The sequence below is a fragment of the Coturnix japonica genome, chromosome 1, assembly GCF_054131305.1.
Source record: "Coturnix japonica strain WE chromosome 1, WE-NBRP24, whole genome shotgun sequence".
In the NCBI taxonomy this organism is placed as follows: domain Eukaryota; kingdom Metazoa; phylum Chordata; class Aves; order Galliformes; family Phasianidae; genus Coturnix; species Coturnix japonica.
Genome location: NC_140663.1, coordinates 39,015,806 through 39,021,805, shown reverse-complemented (window position 1 = coordinate 39,021,805; position 6,000 = coordinate 39,015,806).

The following is a 6,000-nucleotide window of genomic DNA, read 5'->3' as shown; positions in this document are numbered from 1 at the left end:
AAAAAGTTTCCACTCTCTATCTAGCTGTGGTTTTATGAACCATAGACCATGTTTATTCACTGCTCTTCCTATTCGATTTATAATGGTGAATGCATCCTTTTGCATTTTTTTAAATCAATTTGATGCCTGCAAATTGATTTGCCACGCGAGCATCCTCTCCTGCTCTCAGTACACTCATGCTCTAATGAGCAGCCCATGCTGCCTTACCCTCACATGCTCGTGGCCCCACAGGCTCCTAGGCATTTTCCAGTCTCCCAAGCATCCTGCAGCACTTTACCCTCGCCTCCTTCTTCCAGCATTGGCTGGTATCACCTCAGCTGTTGTGCCGAAGGCCACTGGTCCCATCAACCTGAAAGGTGCTTCCCCGAGTGCATTCCTCACACACAGCAAGCTCTGGGCCTAGCAAAAGCAGCGAGTTCAGCATGGTGGCAATGGAGGCCTGAGAGCATTGCTTTCCTGACAAGCCCAGCACTTTCTCTTCAACCTGCATCCAGTTTCCCAGTTTGCTTCCTGTCAGAGCCACCTGTGTGAGGTGCAGTGCCTGGGGGCTCCCATTTCTGGCCCCCACCAGCCCACCTGGGATCCACCTTGTGGCTGGGAGCAGGACGTTCAGGTGGAAGTCTGAGCAAAGGTGAAGGAAGCCTGCTCAGTGAACTGGAAACTCCCACACTGTGTTGTCAAACACACTTGTTCACTGGTGTGTAAAAGGGTAGCTGAGAAGAAATGAATTTGAATGCCTTTTAGCTGGGATTATGGGCATATGGTGCAGTGCCATTTGTTTTCCTCTTCCTGCTCTGCAGTGGGGCTTTAAGACCTTCACACATTTGCCTTTATCTGTCATGTCAAAAGGGGAGACAGCGAGAGGCCTTTTTTTCTGCCCCTCTGTGAGGCCGTGCTCACAGCCTCTCACTTCACTCTGCACTTTGCCAAAGGAGCAGTCCTGATTTTCAGAACAAGTGCAGCCAGGTTGCAGGCGTGGATTAAGCAGCTCCAATTTATTTTTATTAAACTTCCCAGTGGCTCCTGGCAGGACTTTTGCTATTTTTCCAGCAGCAGAAGGGGATGGATTTGAGGGGAAAGAGTGGACATGATGTCCACAGTGCCACATGTACACAATGCACTGGCAGCTGGATGGTTAGGTTTTATTGTTACGACAGTATATTTAGTGTTTTGTATAAAGCCACTTAGGGAGCTGTTTCCCTTGTTGTACAGCAGTTTGTTAGCTGTAAGATCCAGACATGAGCCTTTAATTATGCCTAGCATCTCCGCAAAAGCAATTTCAGTTCTCTTCCCTGCCTCATACAGCATCTTGGGATGCTCTGCAATTGAATGTGAACAAGCTATTGTTTAACAGGGCTTTAAATCATCACAGAAATGTTCTGTAGCATCAACTGGGAACGCCTGCTCCCATCTGCCCTGCTCATTTCTCACAGTCATGCTGGGAATGAAGGCCAATAATCACAGAAATTTTGTTTAAAGGTTAAGCACAGAGGAGTGTATCTTCATACGCCATGTGAGTTAATTGCAGGTGAAGATGTGGCTCAGAAACACTTAAAGAGGAAAGTACAGACTGATACCAAGCATCTTTCCCAGCTCTCACGTAAGCACCTTTTCAGTCACTTTCCAAAGATGTATATTTGTTTTTCAGGGGACTTGCAGGAGACTTAAAAGCTAATGTTCTCTTCAGAAAAAAAAAAGTCTCTGGCACTGCTAAAGACACTGTGAATCTGCTCCTGACCCTGACACAAACTCTGTGGCAGACTTTGAGCAGTCACTGTCTGACCTTTATGCTAAGCCTGTAGTCTGAACAAAAGTCAAGTCATTCATGTTTCTTCTGAAAATACGTTATTGATGGTTTTAACATATAGAAAATGTATACACCATTGGCTAAATGTAATTCAGTACTTCCTATATTTGATGCTCCTTTTGTTCCAACGTTTCTGTTTCAAATAATGATGAAAAAGTTGTATTACGTTTACATCAAAGGAAAGTTGTGGAAGCAGAAACATGAATAACAACATAATGTGATTCTGAACAAAGAAACCTGTGCTGGAATGGGCTACGTAGGAACACATGTATGTCATTGTAGCGTATTGCTAACACATGTGGGGGTCATCTCAATATGCTCAGGAGCAGCTGAGAGCCTGGTTTGAAGACAGATAAATTTGATAGAATCTGCTTTGATAATACGGTAACAACTGCTGTTTACATCTTTATAGACTGCTTACCACAAGTGTTCATGTGTTGTGCTGTGCAGTTTCCATATACAACAGTGCTCCAAAGGGAGAAGGTAAAGATTATGTAAAGAAGAGTAAATGTGAAGGTAATAATGATGATTATAACTTTCCTAAACCAGTTTGTACACATCTAAAAAGTGATTTTAAAGCAGTTCAGCAGCCTTTCTTCTGGAATTTGCGATACTGACAGCACTTCTTGTAAAACACTGAACGTGTCTAAGAAGCCACCGCTCTGCATGGGAGTGAGAATGCATTTGTCCAGTGTAAGTGGAGGGCACTGGCTTCAAGCCCTTAGTTCAGAGTGCTTCTGCAGGAACACTGCTAATGGTACTTCAGCCCTTTTTTGGAAGTGATTTAAGGTTTTATACTTGCTACACAGAAATAGGTGTACCTGATGTTTGTTTTTTTTTAAGTACTGCTCATGTTTTGATTTGGTTTTGCCAGATATTTGGAATCCTGCACAGACTTTGAATGTATTTTGGAATCCTGTCTATGACTTTGAATGTATTCCTGCTTTTCTCTGCTGCAGCTCTGGGCCTTGTCCCAGTCTCCTTTCCAACATCACCCTGTTGACTGCTGGTCTTTAGCACCAGATTTTCCAAATGCTCATCAGCCATAATATTGCAGCAGATTTTCAGCAGTGGGCAGCCACCAGCTGTGACATTTACAGCCAGGCCCAAATTCTCAAAAGAATGTGGTATACTGTCCAGAATCTGGTCCCAGCCATGGAAGTGCTGCGCTTTCTAGTAGGAGTGAGAGCCCTGATATTGGGATCAACCCGTTTCTGCACAGAGGAACCTTGGCTCAGATGTTTGCTGTCAAGATGAAGGGGGAAGGAAGTGCCTTTCAGACATGGGGATTCTGCTTTGTGGTGTTTGCTGTGCCGCAGGACAGCAGAACTGAGAATGCAGCTGTTACAAAATGCTAGTTGCAAACAGGAGGAATCCAGAAATACAAAATATATTTTACATTAAGGAAGTCACATGTCTGGCTCACTGTATTTAGTGACTGATACGAAATCAGCCACTTCAGTTTGGCACATTAGAGCTACACAAATTAAGGCAGGTCTTTAAACTGTGAGTCTCTAAGTTACCTTTAGTAGACCTACAAAAGGTCTCCAAGAAAACAAGATTTATGTTCATTATTCCAGGATCTTATGTTTCCACCTATAACATCACTTTATGGTGTTCAGAGGTGCACAAATTCAAAACAGATTTTAGAAAAAAAGCACTGGAACAGAATTACAATCAGCACTGAAATGGGAGTTTTGAAGATCATAACCACTAAATTACTTGTAGAAGTAGGTTTCTTGACCTTCTGCCACACTGTAAACAGCTGAAGGCAAAATCAAGCAGAGTGAAATCACTGAGTGTGGGATTATGGTTATTCAGAGGTCAGCTGGCCCTTCTAATTTGCCCTCAAAAACTATGTTACCTATTCTGAGAGCAATTTATAGACTAACCCCAATATATGTTAAAAAGACAAACAAGAAAGCATCACACATACAAAAGTCACCAAGCCAAAAACAAGCAAGCAAACCAAGACCCCACCAAGACTCTGGTAGTAAAGTCACTGCTTAGGGTGCTCCCACAACCTGCAGACAGACAAAGATGTGGGAGATCACCCGTGGTGCAAGAAGACATGGCAACATTCCTGGGCCTTGTCTTGGGGACAATCTCTTGCTCTCTATTTGTATTTCGGTGTGTTGCTAGTAGGCTCAGGCTCCCACAGTCCTTCACAGCAAGTAAATACAGACGTATCATGCCTGAATGCTTCCATAATGTTCCCCACATACACAGACAGTGCCTGAAACCCTGCCCTGCCAAGGTCAGTGGGAACATTTGTCATTAACTTTGGTGCAGGCAGGATTTCCCTACTGGACACACACCTCCAGGATATGTGTGTGTGTGAGTCTATGTGTATATACAGAAGCTTTACAGTACAAAGCACTTAGAGAAAGGCATCTTCTCTCTTTAAATGTTTTTCTTTGACTTGGTATTGCATTAAATCAGACCCTCACTATCAAAGCCACATTTTCTCATGATTTAATGGTATTAAAGAGCCCTTCTTGCTGGGAGCTCTGCAATAACAATCAGGCGGGAGGAAGAGGAAACGAGCTGCGTAGCACACTCTGTACCTTCCAGCCACCAGCTATTGTTAGAAGCACGTTGCTCCAGACAGAGTGGCAGCAAGGCACAGAGTGGGAAGCAGGTGTAACCTGCCAGGAACACCAGTCTAGCAAATGATGTTCTTTAATTCTGATGAGTACCCCTCCTTCTCATCTACATCATTTGAAAGAGATTTTGCATTCTTAGTGATCAACCCTTGAAAGCTTAGATAATGCCTTTATGGCAAACCAAAAGCTCATTTTGTCATGTTAGTACTTTGGTCATTCATCTGCAAAGTTACTGGTCTTTTTTTTTTTCTTCAGCTCCCTGTCATAGCATAGCATTTTAGATGCAACACTTGGATCCCAAGAAACATGCTTCCAGATGCTTAGCTGTAGTGTGGACTCTTAATAGAACAAAACCTCTCTTCCTTGCACGCCCTGCCTATCCCATTCTTTTTATTGTATATTATTCAGAAAGAGAAAGCCTGACTAGCGGAGGCTGCCCAGGCTCCAGCAGGCCTAATGGAACACTTTGTTCAGACCAGGTGAGTAGAGCTATGCCCAGCATGGCTGGCTGGATTTGGACTGCTGCTGGGTGACCCAAGCCCAGTTCAGTTACCATACCCCTAAATTCACCTGCAGTGTATTGCTAGAGAGCTAGTCTGCCCTTGGCAGGCCCAGAGCTGCTCTCAGTCACCCACTGAGCGAGTTCATAAATATCAATGTGGTGGGCCTAGCCAGAGTCTGCAAAGCCAGCTGCCTACAAATTTAACCCTTTCCTTCATTTTGTGTGGAAGTTACTGTCCTGCAGTGCAATATTAAAGCCTGTTTGTGACCATGTTTAGTTCACCATGCTCTATATCTGTAGTCTGTACTAACACCTTGGTTTTTTGATACCTGCCTGTTGCTGAGTGCTTGCACACTGTGCAGTGCAACATAAATAAGCAAGTCCGGTCAAGCTGCTACACTGTAAACAAGCATGATGAAAAATCATGTCTATACCTGCTGCATCCCCTCATGACTGTTTGCTCTGTGTCCTCCACTGAGGCCTGGAGATGAAGCACTGCCTCTTATACCCCCACTTGTGAAATGCATGCCCTGGCTGTTACCTCCTCAGGGCTATACATCAGCCAGGGAGTCAGCAGACCATACAAAGGCCTGGCATTTTCGATCCCTTACTAAGCATTTTCTCTGCTTGTCCCTTATATATTCTTTCACCTTACAGCTAACGGTCATCCTTTACCATGGCATCATTGTGGGGAAGATGATCCACCCTTGTTTCTTTCTATCTCTCATGCAGCAACTTCAGCTCCAGTAAGACTTCTCCAGTTTCTCTTCAGAAGCTGGCTGAAAACACTGCCAGTGTCCCCATGTGTCTCCCCCAGCAACTCTTTCACAGTTTTCTCATCCTCTTCCCCAGTTATTCTTGTGTCATTCACGGCTGATATTGCCTTCTTTCTAGTAGCCTGACTGGAACGATGCTAAAAACCAGTGAGAAAAAGAACTCAGAAATGGTCATTACACCAGGGAAAACTCTCCAATTCAAATAGTCCCTTTGCATTTGGGAAGAAAAATACAGTTTATATCTCATTACCTCATCATTCCCCCTGTCATTTGCACTCCTGAGCTCTGTTGCTATTTTACACTTGCTGC